Genomic DNA, 21,542 nt, shown 5'->3' with positions numbered 1-21,542 from the left:
ATGCAGTGTATTATTTGTTGAAACTGTACTTTCGATTTGATTTGAAACTGTCTCATTGCTATATGTTTATCAATAAAACTTTGAAAAGAAAAAAATACTTACATTGTATTTGTAACACAGGCTTCATATGGTTTTCACCATTTTATCAGTGACTGAACAGAGGCTGAAACAGTCTGGCTACTTTGTTCAAGGTAGCAATAATAAATACTGGTGTTTGATTTTAACTTAGTGGCTGGATGACCCTAAACCCATGATTTTCCCCATGTATCACATTGCTTCTCTCTGTTGTTCTAAGCACATTTCTAGAATCTTTCCAGAAGTTTAATTTCAGTGCAGACTTTTGAGACCTACAGGTTCGTATTGCTAGGTCTCATACTGGAGGAAGATCTGGAGTATGGAAGGAAAGTGAGAAGGGAAAAGAGTGGTAAACATTATTTACTTGCTTTCTCTCCATAACTCTTGCCTTTATGGTCAAAAAGAAAATGTGAAAGTTCTCTCTTCTTGGGAAGTTAAATCTCTTTTACTAAGTTCCTTCAACTCAATGGTTAACTAGCAACTCTAATGCAGAATTCTGAATCCTTTTCTTTCTTTCTTTCAAAAGGTAATTCTTAAGCATTTCCCTCTATTTCATCTGTGTATTGTACTGTGGTTATTTATCTTTCAGTGTTTTTGAGGTTCCCTTAGGAATACCCTTAGCAACTGCCTTTCCATACACATTGCCTGGGAAAGTTTAAGGGAATCAAATCTCTTGTAACTGAACAAAACAGAACTTTTGAATGGAAATTTAATAGCAAATTAGATTGGTATCATTATAAGAAGTTAAGTGAAACTTCATTTTTGCATTTACAGTAAAACACTGTGATTTCATTATATGTAAGCTCAAAGATAAATTTGGAGGAAGCTTATTTTACACTGTATCTGGCTTTGGTCTTATCCCATCAATTTAGAAACAACCAATCCTTAAACATTGTCTCTGCCTCCCACAGCAGTTGTATATTGTCTTACGGCTAGGTTATTACCAATGTTTTTTCTAGGTACATTTTCTTTAGGAAGAAGGAGTCTATTCCCTTTCCAAATGCAAGACTAGTCCAAAAGACAAGAAATGTTCCCTTTACTTTCTTTAAACTACAGCTCCTATTTAATATGTCTCTGTGAAAAGTTTCCGAACTTCTTCCACCCATCATCAGTGTACTGAAAGAGGATATCAAGAAAAAGTTCACCTGGGTAGCTGCCCTTTCATTCCCAGGCTCTTCACTTTCTCTTACTTGCTTACTTTTCTCATAGACTCTTCTGTAGAGGTTTTTCGAAAACTGAGAAATATAAGAAAAATATGTTTTCTGGGCATCGGTTAAAGATAAAGATACAAAGATGATTATCTTCTGTTAGTGTATACTATTCCTTTCAGTAATTCTGCTAAATCTCTGCATTATTTTCTAAATTTTTCCATACTTTGGACTTTACACCATAACTGATGACTCGTTTCATATTTTCTTCTTTTTCCTCTATTCCTCGATGCCACATAATTTGTTCAGTGAAGAACTGATGATGAAATATCTCCTGCTCTACAGACAGTTTTTGTAAAACATTCTTTGTAATTCTCTCAAGATAGAGAAAAGTATTATATCTAGTGAAATTGTCAAGTAAGGTCAAATGGTAAATAAATTCTAAAATAGTAAATAAAATTAATTTGACTTCTCTATAATAAAGTCGGCTTGTATCATAAAACTGTGTAGTTTAAGTAGGTACTTTACATTTCCATGACTCAATATCTCTTCTTGAGACACTAGTTAGAAGTATAATAATATTAGGGTCAGGAATATAGCTCAATAGTACAGTGCCTGCCTGTCAAGTGCAAAGTCCCGTATCCTTCCCAAAAAAAAGAAATATAGGACTGGCTAGATAGCTCAGCAGATTAAAGCACCTGCTTAGGCAAATGCAGGGACCAGGGATCAATCCCTGATGTGCAGTGCTCGCCCTGCCCCTGGGCACGCTGGATGGTGATTGGGACTGGGTGTGGTGGCACACTCCTATAATCCCAGCTCTTGGGAGGCTGAAAACAGGAGGATCACTATGAGATGCTGTAGGCCCTGTGCTAAATACATTTTAAAAAGAACATAAAAAGGAATATAATAATGTCAAGATAAAATGACTTTGACCATCAATAATACTATGTATTGTAAACTAATGGTAGCCAGAATAACATCAGGAGACAAAGCACTGAATCTGTAGTTGAAAATGTAGTTATCTCTGAAATTAATAAATGAGGCAAATTTCAAGGTAGTGTTATCAAGAAAAAAGAATATAATATGAGTGATTGGGATGACAGTAAGAGATGATATTGGGATTTATGCTGTAATGGTTGATACATTGTGTCAGTTTGAGAGATCTAGAAGTTTAAGTTACTCAGCAGTGCTAAAGCCTGGGGTGTGAAAGATACTTGCTTACTTATAAGATCAGATGTGTTCTTTGTTGTGTCAACTTGAGAATTTTAGAAGTTCAACTAAGTGACTCAACAGAGGGCCAGGGTCCTCACCTATTGTTACAAAAGTCACCTCAAAATTTAGTGATTTTAAAATAAGCTATGTATTATCCCCTAAGAAATCTAATGTCAACAGATATTAAAGAGTGGTTTAGGATGTTGCAGTTGAGATGTCAGCTGAGGTCAGAGGCAGCTGAAGACTTGGTTGTGCCTGGAGGAGTCTTCTTATAAGATTTTTCACTCAGATACCTGAAAAGTCAATGTTGACTGTGGATTTTTGTTCCATAGGATGGCTGGAATGCCTTGTGACATAGGTACTACCTACTCCCAGAATTAGTGATCCAAGGTTCAAGGGCAGAAGTACTAAAGGCTGCTCTAACCTGGCATGAGGAGCAACACACTGGCACTTTTGCCATAATTGGCCACACAGACCAATCTAATAGGCGGTACTATCCAAGGGTGTCAATTCCCAGAGAAAGGTATCACTGGCAGTTGCAACACATACAACATATGCAACACACACACACACACACACACACACACACACACACACCCTCCCCCCATACAATTTGACACCAAATATTTAACTTTTTAATTTACTGTAACTTTTAAAATTTCAAACATCCCTTTCTGTTCTTGGTTGCATTGGCAAATGTATTCTCTGTCGATTTTGATCAGTAAGAAATGACTTTCTGCTTTTGATATGATGATACACTAGCTTTCAGAGTTCTCATTTAATTTTTTATAAACGATATATTAATTTCTGCATGTGCTTTCAATTGTATTGAGCTCTGTTGATTTCTGTTGCTACAGTCTCATTTTTTACCTTCAAGGTTTCATCTTTCCTTAAATGTCTTGGCAATTATTAGTCATTTTGTTACTATTATTGATTTTTCCCAAAGTATAGTTAATTTGCATAATTAAAAGCAGAATTATTAATTAGCATAATTTGAAGTTTTTCTATTGCTTACTTCATAATATTTGTCCAGATGGTCAATTGTGCACTCCACAAATATTCCAAGGCACAGAAGTAGAAAAGAATAATGAAAAGTATGTATAGGGAAAGAAAGAACAGTTAAAAAGCACAATAAAATAGAGGGGCATAGTAAGTACAGGTAGGGAAAAAACAAATAAAATTCAGTTGGAAAGATTCTCATTGGTTTCAAAGCATCCTTTATGAGTGATCAAAACATGATGAATGCTTAAATTATAAAAAAGAATCATTATGGCAAAGGATACATTGCTAATCAGTCTTGCTCAGAATAGTCAGCCTTGTATTTAATACACATATCTCATAGTTATTTTCCCATAATAATTATTGCCACTTTCTTAGCCAGTTATAGATGTCTTCTGTCCTGTTTCAGCTGTGCAGTTGTGGCTGCTTTGTTGACCAAAACTGATTCAAATGTTTGCGTTTCGGGGATATTGTGACTTTGACAAGATCTAGGATTCACCCAGTGCCATATCCAGTGGATAAAGTAGATTAGGACACACAATAATGTTTATATGAACCTGCTTTTCTGTTAGAAGTCATTCAGCAGCAACATTCACTCTATTGTTGATCATACCTTATAAAGACACTCATGAAATAATTTCCAGAGCTGTTTCAGAAAGTGTCAAGAATTGTGTTCAGAGTGAGTGGGTGTATGTTGAGGGGGATTAATGACATTGTGTCTTTTCCTGTAATAATTGTTTTCCAATTCATTTGAAATTTTAATGAAACACAAGTAGATATTGATAAAAAATTATTTTAAATTTAAACATTGGCTGCATAATTTTATTACCCCATGTATTTCAGAGATCTGTACTTCAATCATGTTGATTAACTACTTCACTATTACTTTCAAATGTCAACTGAAACTCATATACCAAAACTCCAAGGAAAGGTTTTATGAAATATCAATACCTCTGGGAGAACTTTCACTCCTTCATATGCATGAGATACCTTAGAGTAATGGTTCGCTGATCTAATGTGTGATCTAAATGAATGTAGATTTATGTTTAATAATAAAGAATACTTAGTACTTTGTCAGTGACTGGACATTAGCCACACAAACAATCCCTTTCCCATTATTCCTTCATTACCTGACAAAATACTTTCAAGTGAATAGATTCACTGCAAAAGGATCAACTGATTCTAAAGATTGTGTTACACAGTGTATATGGTTTTCTCATGTCCTACCTATATTGGTTGTCAGCCCATGGCTACTAGAAAATTTTCATCAGAAATTCTCTATTGCCTTATTATAATTCATTTCAATAGCAATGGAAGAGGAAAAACATTATTTAAAACAAGAATCCATCAGCACCACAAAATAGAAAATAGAGCAACTAAGGAACTTTTGCCACCTAAAAGAGGGAACATTACGAAAGAATAACCATGTTCCAACCATATGTTTTCATGTAATAGTTTACAAATGTCGCCAACTGCATAAAAACTAATATTAGGCATTTCAGCGCAAGGATGACCCCCTTTCTTAACAGTAAAGAGCTTAGTATATTTACTTGAAATATGAAAAGAGAAGTGATTAATATCAGAGCATGTCATAAAATATTTTCCTTGAATTTCTGCCTAGCAAAGATGTATAGCTTAAGTCAATAAAAGTCTTATTCAGATTTTGCAAACTTTTACCTTTTATTGTATTTTTACTGATATGTAGTAGTGGTACCTATATACAGAATTCAGTGCAATGTTTCAATTGATGTGTACCGTGTGTGATGTTTAAATCAGCAACTTTTTGATCTCAGGTCATATAATAGAAAAATACTGTATGTTCTTGAATTATATTCTGTAGTCTCTGAAGTGAATAACTAGGGAGACAATGAAAAAGGACTAGAGCACCTTCATTTATTTTTCCTTGGGATCATTTGAGCTTCAAACCTGGAAGGTTGAACTAGATGAGTCTTAGACTCTAATGTAACAGAATTGTAGTGCTAGTTACTAGAAAATTTTCCAGAAAATGTGTAATCTCAATTAACTTGTTGGGCAAAATATTTATTACTCCCTAGTTACTGCCACTCTTTCTTAATAAAACTTCAAAACATCAGTATACTCCTATTTCTCATAAATGAAGTTCTTACACTACTACATAGACCTGTTCCACCAAAATTTCCCTTTTTTCTACCCGTAGCTTTTTGTTCATTCCTAGATTACCAATATCAGTTAAGTGTTGATCATATTCTAGAACATCAAAGTAATTAACAATAAGGTGTGAATGAGGTTTACAGATTCACAAGACAAATTTGCATTTTAAAGAGGGGCTTGTTAAACACAAATGAACTTCTAATAGATGGAAAGTGTGAGAGAGTTTTTGGGTTTGTTTGTTTGGTTTTTGTTGTTTTTTTTTTTCCCCTGCAAGGATGGGGGAAGAACTCTAGTGCTCTTTTCCAGCCCTGAGATATCAAGTACAGTCTTTGTAGCATTGTCTTACCCATCTCCATTGTCTTTCTAGTTGTCCCCCAACCCTATTTAATCTTACCATTATTGCAAGTTATAAATTTGACTAGAGATTCATCAATTCAAGAACATTTATAGAACCATATATGTAACTGAAAATCTTGGGCTGCAGAAATAGCTTAGTAGAATAAGCACTTGCCTGGCAAGTGCAAGGGCCTGATTTCAATCCCCAGTTCCAAAAAAAAAAAAAAAAAGAAAAAGAAAAGAAAGAAAATCTTGAGTCCTCTGACTAGGGCCTAGAGTTTTAATAATTGGGAAATAAATTTAAGCAGACAACAATATCATACATACAGGCCTACCTATTTTTTAATCTGCTTAATTATTAGAATGAAGGGCAATTTATGAGTTTTCCTAAAATTACTAAAATTTCCAAAGAAATTTTATAAAATGAAAAAGTCACAATTAAAAAAAATAAAATATAATTACTCAAATTATAGGGCTGGCACACTAGCACACCAGGGACCACAGTTCAATCCTATTACCACATGCTGGGCCAGCCCCACCCCTGGGCTGGCTAAGCAGGCCACCATGACCTGGGCGTGGTGATGCACACCTGTAATTCCAGCACTGGGGAAGCTGAAAACAGGTGGATCACTATGAGTTCAAGTTGCATAGTGAGACCAAATACATTTAAAAAAAATTTTTTTAATTCATTTAGGTGAAAAACTAAAAACATCTTCCATATACTTTTGATGCTGGTTAGACTAGGCGTATTTTGTTCTAGCCAAAGTATTTAGGATTTCAAAGAAAAAATTAATTTTTGATAAAATTTTCATTCTTTTAACTTCAACCTTTTATCCTCTGGTGTTGGCACAAAAGATTCATGTATTTTCTTTGCTAGATCTTGTGACCTACCAGTCTCCATGTGCAGGTGTCACCCAAAAATGTGGAACTGTCAGAAGTATGTTATAGTGAAAGAATTCTGCTCTCACATAATTCACTAAAAAGTTTATAGTTCATGTAAGTGCCCTAGAGGAAAAGGTTGTCTTTATTTATATAAAGATAACAACTATCTACTGTCTCTTAATTCAATGAGAAGAAGGATTTGTACTAATAGTATTTGGACAGGGTATCATGTGTGCATCTTGCATTATGAATAACCACTAAGAAGATAACAATATGCAATGTATTAATTATTGAAACTGTCCTATTAATTGGTTTTGAAACTGCCTTATTGCTCTTTCTCAATAAAATTAATAAAAAATAAATAAAGAAAAAGTAATAATAAAGTTAGTAGTTTTTCATGGTATATGTAGTTCCATGTCTAGGTTTTAAAATATCTTAGAAGGAAGTGACAATAATGATGTTCACAGAAGTAGCTTAAGTTTATCTGCAAAGTAAATAATGGAATTAGAATTGAAGTCCAAGACTTAAAATTTTCATTTAAAATCTTGTGTTTTTTATTAGAGCAAATTTTAAGGGCAAACATTACTACTTGTATGAAACCAGGCTAAAAATAATTCTACCCAAAATTAGAAATCATAGTTCATAGAATGACTTTAAAATTATTATTATATGAAATATTTAAGATAAGTTCCTTCTGATAAAGTACTGATATTAAAGGAATAAAGTTTTAGCTTATTTCTTTTTCTTACAGAAGTTAACCAATATTGGCTTTCTAAATTTTCCATAAAAAGAAAGTTATTACTGTAAATAATGTTATAATTCCACTTGATCTTATATCATCCAGACTGTCATAATTTTGAAAATAAATGTGCCTGTTCCTAATAATTGTACCTGGGCAATGTTAGTTGAAACTGGAACCATTGCAAGTAAACTGGGAGGTATGATCACCCCAGTTTAGAACATGTTGTTCTGAGTCTTATAATGTTATGGTTTTGAATGAAAAAACCTCAGCAGATTGAAGATCCATATCTGTTACCTATCACCTGCCTTGAGTCCTCAGTTCCACTGAACCTGGTTCTCAAACATTATGAATACTATTGAATGTTTGGGTCTCATGATTTGCCCAAAAGATAGAATGCTGGGGCAACTGTTCAAGACAAAAACAGAAGGAAAAGTGCCACCTGCGGAGAGTAAACCCAAGTTTTATTTTATATACAACTTAGTAGATAAGGTCTTCTATGCAAATGTAACTACAGACAATCCAGTCTTTCAGACCAAAAGAAACATTTGTATCCTATAGTAAACCTCAGTCCCTTCATAGGGTCTAAGTGATAGAAATTAAGATAATATTTGAAATGTTAAAGGGAAAATCTTTTCTACAGTTAGTAAGTTAAATTATTTTTGTAGCTGACCAAAATATTTTATAATGGAAAGCCTCTTAGGTTATTAATTAATAAGAGAATTGACCTGATAAAAAATGGATTTTAATACCTCAAAGCTAATTTTGGCAGTGTGGGACTACACTTGGTTTTAGAATACCCTCATGTCACACACAAAAAAACATTATTTTGAAAATAGATACCATGTATGAAAACAAATTTCTGTGTGTCATCTATGTATTATGCTGCCTTCCAGTTTTACCTATAAAATGCTATATTGAAAGATAACCTAAGAGTCTTGAACTTCACAGAGTAACACTATGAGAAAATGAAACACATCAGCAATTATTGCTAAATTATTACTAATTTCCAAATTATTACTACAATTATTACTATTGCTGAATTATCTCACGGTCTATAAATAAGATTGCTTTTCCTTAGCCACCTAACTTTAAAAAATATTCCCCAATCAATGAAAAGTTCAAAATTAATTTGATTTGTTCCTAGAAAAAAATGTCAGTTTTCCTGAAATTTAAACTTTTCTTTGAGATAGAATGTTTCCCTTCTGGACAGCAAGTTGCAGCCTGGAATTGGTAACATGTCCAAGGGGGAAAAAAACCTAATGAAACTTCGTTGTGGAATTGTTCACAAAGGAATACAAGATGTATTACATAATGTAGCCCTTTGTTTGTGGAGTCTCTGACTGAATCCTGTAGTTTTAGCTAAAGCTAAATGCTGCCACCAAACTCTCTTCTAACTCTAGACAGTTCTTGGAGTCTTTTTCCCAACTTTCTGCTATGATTACTCTGGCTTCTGATTAAATCACATCTTGTTTTTAGGCCACTCACCTAAAATGACCCAGAGCTACTTATTTCTCTCCTCAACAGTTCCCTACTACTTGTAATATTTGGAATGCTTGAAAATAACTCTGTCCCAAAGAAAGCATTTTCTCCAAAAGCATGTGCTATAGAAAGTGTTTTCACTCTTGGATTCAAACCTTAGGTGAGAGATTCAGAGAGCTAATTAATGTGCTAAGGAGTCTGTAGCATTTGGATGAGTCACCATCATACAACCTAAGTGACAAAGAAAAACTCTGTTGCTAGGAAGATTGTGGAAACTAAATATTGGGAAAGTAATACTATTTCCAGTTGGAATAATTAAAAAAAATAATGTGGACTATATAAACTAAATTTATGAGAAGATATAAGCTGGATTCCAAGGTAGCTAAAGCAATTAGATTAATAAAAGAATAATGATAAGACTCACAGAGGGAAAAATAAAAGCTTAAAAGCTATGTTGTATACAATAAGTGACCACTATGTCATGAATTCCTTAATTCTTTGGAGACAGACAATAAGGCTACAGCTGGGGAGCTAGCTCAGTGACATAAGTACCTGCCTGGCAAATGCAGGGTCTTGAGTTCAATCTCCAGTACTGTGAAAGAAAGAGAGGCTTTTTCCTATCTTTACCTACCATCTCACAGATAGTAGATATGTATTAAATCATAATAATCAATGTATAAAATTCCAGTCTACCATTATAGACCCAGTTTAACACAATTTAATAAATCATGGATGAAGTTGATTAGAAGAAAACTTAAATTAAGAGTCCCTGGGAAATACCAAGATAAAATAATTTTTTTTTTTTTTTTTTTGTACTTGAGAACAGGGTGTACAGGGTCTCACTGTGTAGATCACACTCATTGTGATCCTCCTGTTTACAGCCTCCCAAGTGCTGGGATTACAGGCTCATGCCACCACGCCCAGTCTCAATAGCCTTCTTAGTGTTCCTGGGATCAGAGCCAGTACCACAGGCCAAGGGATGGAACTCCCAGCCCCTGCATCTGCTTAAGCAGGTGCTTTAATCCCCTGAGCTATTTGGCCAGCCCACCAGATATTTCAATATAAAAGGAGCTTGAAAAATGAAAAATAGTTCAATGTACTTTAGAATAATTTAAGTTTCCATTTGTTTCTTTGTTGTTCTATTCTAGTCAAGAGGATTCCACTCAACAACATAGTAGTCAAAGCAGATTGTTATCTTATCCAACTGATACCTTTATCATATATAATGATCTCCTTTGTGACAGTTTGACTTAACAAGTCTGCTTTGGTTGCCATTTTCTGAGAACATAAGTTCTAGCCATTCACTTTTAGTCTGACCTTAAAGTTACCCTGTGTCTTTTTTCATCAACATCTTACAAATCTTATTTTTATATATTCAGCTACTTATTTACTTATTTATTTTGGCGGAACTGGGGATTGAATACTTATTTATTTTGATTGGGAATTTTAATTCATTTACACTTAATTATTGATAAAGTCTTGTCATTTTATTAATTGCTATGGCTACAATTACTTTGTTCTTCTATTCCTCTTTTGATCTTTCCATTGTGATTTAATGTTTGCTATTGTTAGTAAAGGGCTTTAACTTCTTTTTTCTTTTTTGTGTGTATATGGTAGGTTTTTCTTCTGCATTTACTATAAGGCTTATACAGAATAACTTAGACTAAGTGGATAACTTAAATTTGATCACAGATTTAAAAAAAAAAAAAAAACTTCTAATTTCAATGTCGTCTAAACTTCAAGTTATTTATTTCACAACGTACAATTTTTATACCATGTACCTATTAACAAATCATTGTAGTTATGGTTCTTTTTTAAAATACTTTTGTCCTTTAATGTTTACTCCAAAGTTGTTATTTATACAATTCCATTATAGTAGTAACATTTTTTAATATTTGACTCTAAGCTCACATTACGAAGGAGTCTATGGTATCATGTTTTGGGTTTTTTTTTTTTGTTGTTGTTGTTGTTTTTTTGTATTTAGTACAGTGTCTATAGGGTCTACAGGGTCTAACTACATAGATCGGACTCTTAGTGACCTGCCTTAGTGACCGGCCTGTGTTCAGACTCCCAAGAGCTGTGATTACAGGCAGGCACGACCAGGTCCAGTCTCAATCACTGTCTCAGCCTAACCCATGGACAAGGCAGGCTGGGAATCAAACCCCAGCCACTATGGCATCATTCTGCTAAATAATATCATTTCATTCCAACTTTAAAACCCTAACGTGTTTTTATAAAGTGGCTATAATATAAATAAATTCCCTCAACTTTTTATGGAGATTCCCTAATAGAGTTGCCTTTTCTTGGTACTTTCAAAATTGCCTTTTGACTTTTAGCAATTTAATTATATGCTTTATTGCTATATTTATTCTAGTTGGGGTTCTTTGGGCTTCATAAATGTTCATTTCCCTACCCAGATTTTTGTTCTGCTGTCATTTTTTTAAATAGCTTTCTAGGCTGGGGATATATCTCAGTGGCATAGTGCCTGCCTGGCAAACAAAAAGTGCTAAGTTCCCAGTGCCAAATAAAATTAAATAAATAAACAGATAGATAAATAAATAAATAAATAAATAAATGCTTTCTACTCCTCATTCTAAACTATCACTTGGTTTACTTCCACATTATGCTATAGTTCACTTGATATACTTCTATAAAAATTGATTGGGCTGTTTTAAATATTTTTGTTCATTATTCTTCTCTTGATCATCCTCTGTATAATTTCAAGTGGTCTGTCTTTAAGTTCACTGATTCTTTTTGTTTAAATCAGCTTTTGCATCTTCCTAGTGAATTTCTCTGTCCCATTTTTGAACTCCGTTTGTGTTTGTGTGTGTGTGTGTGTGTGTGTGTGTGTGTGTATTCAGGGTCTACAGAGTCTACAGGGTCTCACTATGTAGATAGGACTCGAAGTGATCCTCCTGTTTACAGCTTCCCAAGTGCTAGGATTACAAGCATGTACCACCAAGCCTGTCTCAATTACCTTCTCAGAGTGTCCCAGGGGCAGAATCGGCACTGCAGGCCTGGGGATGGAACCCCTGGCCCCTGCCTCTGCCTGAGCAGGTGCTTTAATCTGCTGAGCTATTTGGCTGGCCCTCCATTTTGATCTCTTTAGATCCAATATGTCTGTTTTGTTCTTTTATCTTTGCCTCTTTATTTAACTTCTAATTTTGTCCATATATCTTTTTTCATGATTTTGATTAGCTGTGTTCTTTTGAAGCTTACTGAGGTGCGTTAAGATAATTACTTCAATCCTTATTCAATTCACAGTTCCCCATTTCTTTTTTATGTTAAATATTGTTTTTTATTTTAATTTAATTTTTTATTTTTTAAAGAGAGTACATTTACACAAGTGATACAGATTTTCACTTAACAAAGTAATATGAATTTCACAGTATTTGTTGTAATACATAATGTTGTATTCTTTTTTTTTTTTTTTTTTTTTTTTGTGGAACCAGGGATTGAACTCAGGCCCTTGTGCTTGCCAGGAAAGCACTTACTCCACTGAGCCATCTACATGAAATTATACAGAGGATGATCAAGAGATATATTGAACAAAAATATTTAAAACAGCCCAATCAATTTTTATAGAAGTGTATCAAGTGAACCATAAGCATAATGGGGAAGTAAACCAACTGATAGTTTAGAATGAGGAGTAGAAAGCCATTTATTTATTTATTTATTTATCTATCTGTTTATTTATTTAATTTTATTTGGCACTGGGAACTTAGCACCTTTTGTTTGCCAGGCAGGCACTATGCCACTGAGATATATCCCCAGCCTAGAAAGCTATTTAAATGTTGTATTCTAACCAGTTATTCATATTACTAGATATATGCATGTAAAATTGGAAGAAAGAAAAAATTATAATAAGAGAAAAAGTACAAACAATTGATAAAAGGAGACAAAGCAAATTAAAGTATTAACTGCTTTTTTCCATAAAGCAGCAAAAATGCACAGTGCAGTTGTTGAAAGCATCCTGCTTACATACATAGATATGTCTCTTTCCCCCATTCCCTCTCATGTTCTTCTACTCAACTCAGTAACTCTTTCCTTGTGCAAACATCATATTGTGTCCTTAGTGTGAGAACCTGAAAGAGAAAAATGAAATCTGAAGGGTACAATAGACACTAGTAAAAGGAATGAACTTACCCAATTCTTTTGGATAAGTTACTAACGATTTGTTTTCTTTGTTTGTGTCATTTTTTGTTAATCTTCTATTCCCTGAATGTTTACTTTGATCTGTACATCTGAAGAAACAAATAACTATCCCAGTCTTTAGGTGACTGTCAACAGTTTAAAAAAATTTGATGCAAGTCAGGATATAAATCAGCCTCTGACGGAACAGATTTTTTAGCTAGAACAAAGTCCCCTTTAGTTCCTTTCTGCAGGAAGTCCTCAGTCTTCTGTGTTGTTGTAGTTTGTTTGTGTGTTCTCTTCTAAGAGAAGTGCCAGCTGCAAAGGAATACCTGCCCCTTTTGTTGGTTGTGAACTGTCCAAGTGAAGCTTTCATGATTGTTCAGGGCTCACTGTGACACACAAATGGAAACGGACTTGAGGATGCTCTAAAATGCTGGGAATAGGCCAATGTTACTTTCTTCTCTCATTCTTTGATTAAAAAAATCTTCTATACATAGCAAACACTTAAAAATAGCACTAATTATTTGTAAAGGGTCACTATCCCCTTATTTTGTCCCCAGCTGGGGGCAGGTGCTGGGGGCAGGGTGCCCTACACATGGTCCAGTGCTTTTTATAACACTCCAGAAAAACTAGCCCCATAAATATTCCCTACTAAAGTCTTGGTGGGCAAGCACACTCCAATCTCACTTTTAACCTTATGAGAGAAGTCGTGGGCTGAAGCAGTCCTCTGAATGTTCACATAAGAGGAGATAATGACACAATAGTGTAATTGTTCTTCTTAATCATATTAATGTATCAGTTTTTAATTTACCTCTTCTAAGATAATTCTACTTCATAGCTAGATTCTGGATTTTTTTTTCAGGATCTTTTCATTCTAGTATTATTGTATCTGAGTTCTGGGGTGAAATGAGAGGAAGGATTTTCTTATTCTGATATATTGCTAATTTCACCTCTAGTTTTGTTTGTAAAACTTTAATTTTACCTTGAAAAATGCAAATGTCTGACTGTATCAAGATATGTAATCTTAGTTATTTGGTACTTATAGCATGCACGTAATAAATCACTGAAATTTACTTGTTATTTTAGGCTTCAGCCTTTATTAGAATGTATTCCATTATTTAAGCTAAATAGTGCTATTTATTTTGAAGAAAGAACATACATTTTTTTGCAGTTGTTTGATAGATTTTCTGTAGGACATCTTAAACACTAATTATTTGTAATATGATTAATACTCAATTTGGATGTTCTTTATCTGAGCCTCAGTTTTCTCATCTGTAAAATGAGATAACTACACTTGCTATCGTCTCTAGTTCCTTGCAGTTGTAAAATTGTATGGTCTCATTTTGTAGTTCTCTTCAACAGATAAAATCAATAAGGTGTGCTTGCTATTCATTTATTTGTTAGTGTTTCTCATCTCTAGATTGAAGAACAAAGTGGACATTTGAACTATCATTTTCATAAAATCATTATTTGTATTTCACTTTCATTGCAAACATTTTGAACGTTCTAGAACCATTTTCCCATTTATCACTAGAGTAGCCCAATGCGATAGGAAAAATATCAACATAATTATTTCCATTTTAGTGAACAGAAAGCTGGACCCTGGCATTATACAATGAACCAGTGAGTGGAAACAAGTGCAAATCTAGGAAATCTCCCTTGAAGACTGCATAGCCCACTTTTGTGTCTTATGGTTTATTTTAGTAAATTCTACTAAGCTTGATTGCTAAAACATCTTCCACACCTGATCCTTCCTTGTTCCTTATCCAAACAGTAACTTAACCATTGATGATTTTCAATATATTAATAGGAAAAAAGTATAGGGGCAGAGTAAAATATGAGTAATAGCAGATGTGCTTGCTATTCAAGCTATGATACAATAATATGTTTCAATCTTTGGTTTGCATTAAAATTAGAAGTGAAGAAAATTTGGGTATTCCTTCATCAATCTAATACATAAATATTGTCTATAGATCCAGTAGCTATAATGAAACCTGTACTTTTTCTACATGAGAACATCATCGTAAATACACCAAGCTAGAAATTTTCCATCAGTTCTTGGTATCACAAGTTTTCTTAGTTTGCTTTTGAGAAGCATCAGGAAGAGAACAAGTATACATCTTTTTGCAAATCTTGAAAGAAGGTCTCCAGAAATAAGTGACTTATTTCCTTCTTTATTGAAATCTTCCTCATTAGTAAAAAGTTATTAACGTGTTTGCTCTCATTATTTCATTAGTCAAAAAATTACACCTCAACCCTAGGAAAATGTTTGGCCTTTATAGTTGTAGTTGAATGTTTAAACAGGTGTATGATGTACTAATTTGGCTAAGGAAAGGTTGCCTCCTCATCTGAAAACCCTGACATAAAGAGAGTGCTTCTCACAGCAGCTTTCAGGAACGTTTATGAAGGAACACTCAGGCGATTCCTAAGTCTTATTACCTGGTTACCAACCCATTCGCCTCCCTCCCCTTCTGTGTTCTTATGAAGAAATTGATTTAATAGGTTCAAGATATTATTAAATACATTCAGCATTAATATTATATGTCCTCTTTGAATCCAAGTGGCAATACAATAGAATTTCATTTTATAAATAACACCTTTCAAGCTAACACCACAGGGCATAGTACAAAAGAATCAAAATAGAACATAAATGCTGTAATCAAATGCAGACCCCAGGAAGGCTGATTAAAAAGGCATGTTGTTAGTAAGAGCAGCCAACAGGGTAGGTATAGTGGGTCATAGCAGAAAAGCCAGCTGAACAGAAGGGCAAACTAAAATAAAATGGACTTGCCTGCAGGATTCACATGGATTAATAACTCTCCTTTGTCATTATCTCCTTTTGGGCTCAGGAATTGAAGAAGAGAGATGTGTGCATGTGTTGAAGATAGGGATCAAATGGAGGGTCATTAAGTTTGCCCTCAGTACTCACATAGAACACAAACAAGGGAAACCCCAAGGACAGCTACCTGCTGCTGGCAGAGATGCCTACAATATGTTGTGAGATAACCCAGTGAAGTTTGCTTTGCCAGACCCCACTGGTTTTCATCAAACACAACTGTGAGGAAACAGGAGGACCCATTTTATGATAGTGAGAACAGGTAGTGCCTTTTGGGGCCAGGCCTAAGTAAAGATGAAGGGAGAAGGAAGAGGTTTTGTGAGCAGAGTTTCACTATCATATGCACTGCAAAGGCTTTCTTCTCACCCAGTTAGTTTTTGTGTTTTCAGCGTCTCACAGTCACAGCCCTTGTATAATATCAGAGATTTGTGTTTTCAAACTCTAATTCTAGTTACAGAATAAAAGCTTCTGACCTCTTGTAAAAGAATTTAAAAAATTAGGCAACAACAAGAGAGATATGTTGGAGTATATCTCCCCACTTATATGTAAAACAAATTCTAACAATGATCACCAATCCTTAAGTAATGCACCAAATTAGATATGATTAGTTACTGATGCTACTCTATTAATATTGAGGGTAAAACAACACAGCAGAGGAATAAAAGAAAATTTTACTACTAAATACAGGATACATTTATCCAAAAGTCATAGCCCTCAGCCTGCTTCCTCAAAATACGAGTAATATAACAAATAAATATAATTTGTAGAGTCATTTAATATGTAAAGGAGAGATAATAACTGAAGCCAATTTTTACTTATCTCAGAACTTTCAGTTGTTGGTAACGACTCTCCTGATTATCCACTTAGTGGAAATTCTGAACTGGGATCACTGATGCATTAATTTAGGTCAATAGTTATGCATTTCTGTACATCTTTTTCTTACATAAATTATAAACATTTAAATAAAACATGTAGCCAGCACTTGGAGAAAAGGATTATTAAAGTAATTATTCAGTGAATTTTTTTAAAGTAGGCTTTTTAGAAACACACATAGTCTATATAGGTTTTTAATAGGCTCTTATTTTTCTTAATCCTGAGAATATGTATTATGCTATGCAAAGAGAGTTCATTTATTAGTAAAGGTGAACACTAATACAATAACTTGAGAGCCCTTGGCATCACCTGCAAAGTGAATTGCTTCATAAAATGTGTGAGCAGGTCATAATAAATACCTGTGCCAGTTGTCAGTTTACTGCTTAGGTCCAAATGTACCATCCTGCTCTGCCAAATGTACCTGATTTTTACAATATGTAATCTATTTTTAATCTCATGTTATGTATTAATTTCAGAAATATTTTTCTAAAATTCACTCTGTCTACATCTTATATCTTTCACATTTCAATATTTGTCGACAATTTTTATTTTGCTATATAATCATTATTGATTTTCAATAAAGTTGATAATGAGTTAAAAATAAATAAATAAATGTACCTGAGTCCCTTGTTATTTTCCAGCTGCTATGAAAGTGCTTTGTCAGTACAGGTAAGACAGAGCTATTACAAAAGGAAGAGACTTTCTTCCCAGTTTCTATATGTCCTTTGGTGGAGCCCTGAAGTGTACATGGTTTCTCCAGTGTACATGGCTTCTGCACCTTAGGTAGCCTTTCGAGCATCCAGCTCCTGCACCACACACTGCCACCTTTGTACCCATCAGCTGAATCATAGACAGAGTCCCCAGTACCTGGCACTGAGCAACTTCCCCTTACCTTCATCAGACATTCTTGTTTTCTCTCTGTCTCTCCTTTCTCCCAGTATCTTGACATCTCTGACTCTTTCCTTTTCTCCCTCTGTCTTCTCCTCCTCTCTCTGGCACTCCAGAAAGTTCTGTTGGGGAAGTTCTCCAATGACTTCTCTAGCATTCAATGAGTTATATGTGTTCCAGCTCAACAAGAGGAAGATCCCCAACCAGATATAGAAACAGCTCTTCCTTTGACAGAGTAGGTTGTCTTACAACTAGTGGTTGTGTCATATATTTACTAGCTATATCCTTTAGAATTCACTCTACTTCTTGCTAGCGGCTCCACTATTACTTCAGCCCCCTATTGTTGCTAGTAATTATTTAAAATACATTGTATCTGTTCAAATGTCTGTGTGGTCTTTCTGTCCTAAAGTACTCTAACTGACACATATTGAAATAATATTAAAATAATCTATATTCATTAGGAGTAGAGAAAGTAAATATCACAAGTACTGTCTATAGAACAGCTTAGCATTGTACCATATATTTTATATACAGGTAGATATTAGATGAAAAAACATTTTCAAATTTTGAAACTAGATTGAAATGTGGCAAATTATATGATGCTGTATATTACCAGCTTACAGATCTATTTTTTAAAATATTTGTCTTTATTTCACTGAAAGTTTATTAAAATCAAATCTATATATAAACCAGAAACAAAAATCTGGAATCAAAAGTAATTTGGTGTTCTTGAAAAATTTTGCAAAGTAAGAATTACATAATGTGAATTTGTAGATTATTAATACTAGAGTAAAAATAATAGCCATCATTCAGTGAGGACTCAGAAAACCCACTGTACATTAATTTATTGGATCAGCATAACAAAGCAGATGCATGTTGTTATTATTCCTATTTTACAAATGGGAAAAGAAATACTTGGGAAGGTTAGGGAACTGGCCTTAGGTGATACATACAGTAAATTTATGAACCAAAATGTGAAATTTGATTTGCCCATGAGCCTTGAATCTTAACCACTGCACACTCTGCTTCCAGAAAAAGCAAACAACAAGTTTCCTATTACAGCATACTATGTTTTCTTTGTGTTTAACTTCAGGTATCTATCCCTAGGATATGTAGCATACCCTGAGATATTTCTGATTCAACCAAACTATTACTTTTACTTAACCATGTATAAACAAACAAAAAATGCCAGTTATCAGATCCCCAGGACTAAAATGTTACCAGTGTATCAGAAATGCAGCAGCCTTTATTCAGAGCTGAACTGAAGGCAGATGAAATATTAACAACAGTTCTAGCAGCACAAAATGAAATATGAGATCCTGTATCAGAAATTATTAGTAACCTGTTAAAAGAAATGCTGAAAAATGGCAGCTACCAAATTAAAACTGGGAAACAGAGCCCAAATGGGAAATTTCAAAAAGTTTGGAGAAAATAAATGACAGATTGTCCTCTTGGCTCTTATTACTGTGTCATCCTAAATCCTACTTGGCAGTGAATGGTGGAGGTGAAATAAGAACTGCATCACCGCCAGTCCTGGTCCTCAAATTTGTAGTCCTAAGTGTCTGTAATGGTGTCTGGGATTGATTGGAAAAGTAGTTGGAAGTTGATAGTGTTTGAGTGTATCTAAATTGAAGAATTTGGAGACTCTTATTATGAAAGGCTTCCTCTCATCTGTGAATTGGCCCCTTTGCTCCACTTTCGGATGGCTGGCTTTCTCCATGCAGAACTACACTAAATGTTCTACATGGGAAAGCTATTCTCCTTAAATGCCTTCAAATTTAAAGCATCTATCTGGATATGTTAGTGTTTATGACTCAAAATATGTAGCATCAAAAAGAGAAAGATACATAAACAGAATACAGGGTAGTAAATGAAAGAGATATTTTCCATCATTAACTGAGAGCAGAAAAATTACAATAAGCAGAAATATTGAGCATTCGGTGTGGGGTGGGGGATAAGCTATAGAAGCTTAGTATTGGCAGAGACCACAGAGTTCATGCAGTCCTAACCTCTCGTTTTTCAACAAAGAGACTGCGACATGGGGAGTTAAGGGATTTGACTTGCCCAAGACACATAGTTGTTTACTGACAGTCATGCCAAAAACATTTCCCAACTCCCAATCTGGATCTCTGTAGTTCAGCATGCTACTACCATCCTCTACTAAAAATTAACACTAACTCAGCCTGGAATGTGAAAGAATTCAGCATGTGGGAAAGAAGAGAAAGGATGTATTTAGAGGTAGAAACAGAGTTCTGGGGGGAGGGCATTCTGTCAATGGGACATTTCTAACTGAGGATCAGAGTAGTTTTAAAATATGAACTTCTCCCCCTTGTATTCCGCTGACATCATGAAGAACCTGGCTCACTGTGAGACTTTCACTAAAGCTCATTTGTTAGGTGAAACAATTTTCTTTATTTTAGAAGTAGAGAGTAACTCTAAGTAAACCCCTGATTTACTTAAGCAGGTACAATAAAAATCTCTTGATAGGATCCCCCATGAAATAATAGTACAGGTCTTTTAGTTCAGTCAAATATTTTTCATATTAGAGCAACAAGAAATGGGAAAATAAAAAACATGATTAAAAGTACAGATGGAAAGCTTTGCATGAAAAACAATTATATATAACAGAGAGCTCAGGAGTCAGAAGGAGTGGAGCTGGAAAGAAGTAACTGAAACAAGAGAAGATAATGCTTGACCAGGTCTAGTAAAATATTCCTTGCCACAACCACTGTTCCATGAAGAGATTGAGCCAAGAGGCCTGAATAAACTAACCCTAAGTTCAGAGTTGCCATTATTGTGGGAGGCATCAGGGAGAGCACATCCGGACTTGTGTTACACAGTAATCACTGCTGGGTGTCAGCATTCATCAGCCAGATGGTCAGACCCACAATTAATCAATTAGGCTGGGATAATCAACTAGACTAAGTTTTCCCCATTGGTAAAAGGCCCTCATCATGTGGTCAAGGCCAATAGCACTTTTATCCTGTTGCTTTTGGAGAAGCTTCTAAAAATTCCCCCTTTTTTTTAAGCCTCTCATTACTGGACACTATTAGGCTCTAAGTTGCTTTCACACACAGATACCCAAATCAAGTTTTTCACATAACATATTTTCAACATCCTCTGTGTTCAAGTATAATGTTTAATGTATCAGACAAAAACAAGCTTTTTAAAACTGCACTGTAACACTATATACTCAACTGATTTTACAAGAGTCTTTGTGTTGGTTCCACTCAAAAGAGAACAACAGTGGAAGGGGTGCTGGAAGCTTATAAAGATAACATAATAAATAACAGCAATAGTAATAATAATAATCTGTTGAGTGTTCACTGTGAAACAGATACCACTGTCAGAGTTGGATAAGCATTGAGTCAGTCTTTATAATACTTAAGTGAGGATGTTATTATTACTTCCATTTCAGAGAAATGGAAAATGATTGGAAAGTTCATTAAACATTTAATAAAGATGTGTTGAGATTATTTAGTACTCTTTGGGATCAAAAGTTAATGAAATATTTATTTTCTTCCACATATACATTTGGGCCTCTAAGGGATAACAATTAAGAATCTATCATTGGTCTTTATTATTCCTCTTCAGGGAACTTCAAGGAAATATTTTACCAGTGTTTCCCAAATCTGTTGATCATACTCTGTTTTTCATGCCATCTAGATTTAGATTGCTTTCTTCCTTATTTCAGTGTCATCAGTATGATATGCTGATAATTCTCCATCTCTAGTCCAGTATTTTTTATGTAGATGTTTGCTTTAAAGTGTGTTTTATATACCAAGACTATTTATCAGTTGCCATATAA

The 21,542-nt window shown here is 34.3% G+C and overlaps 1 protein-coding gene across 9 annotated transcripts in view; it reads left to right on the top strand.

Annotated features, from left to right (window-relative positions):
- Zbtb20 (zinc finger and BTB domain containing 20) overlaps window positions 1-21,542 on the top strand; it is a 1,008,106-nt gene that overhangs the window by 651,258 nt on the left and 335,306 nt on the right. The gene's annotated exons all lie outside the window — the stretch shown is intronic.

The sequence above is a fragment of the Octodon degus genome, unplaced genomic scaffold (assembly GCF_000260255.1).
Source record: "Octodon degus isolate 3935 unplaced genomic scaffold, OctDeg1.0 scaffold00053, whole genome shotgun sequence".
NCBI classification, from domain to species: Eukaryota; Metazoa; Chordata; class Mammalia; order Rodentia; family Octodontidae; genus Octodon; species Octodon degus.
The sequence above is the reverse complement of the archived record's forward strand: the minus strand, read 5'-3'. Positions and strand labels throughout refer to the sequence as shown.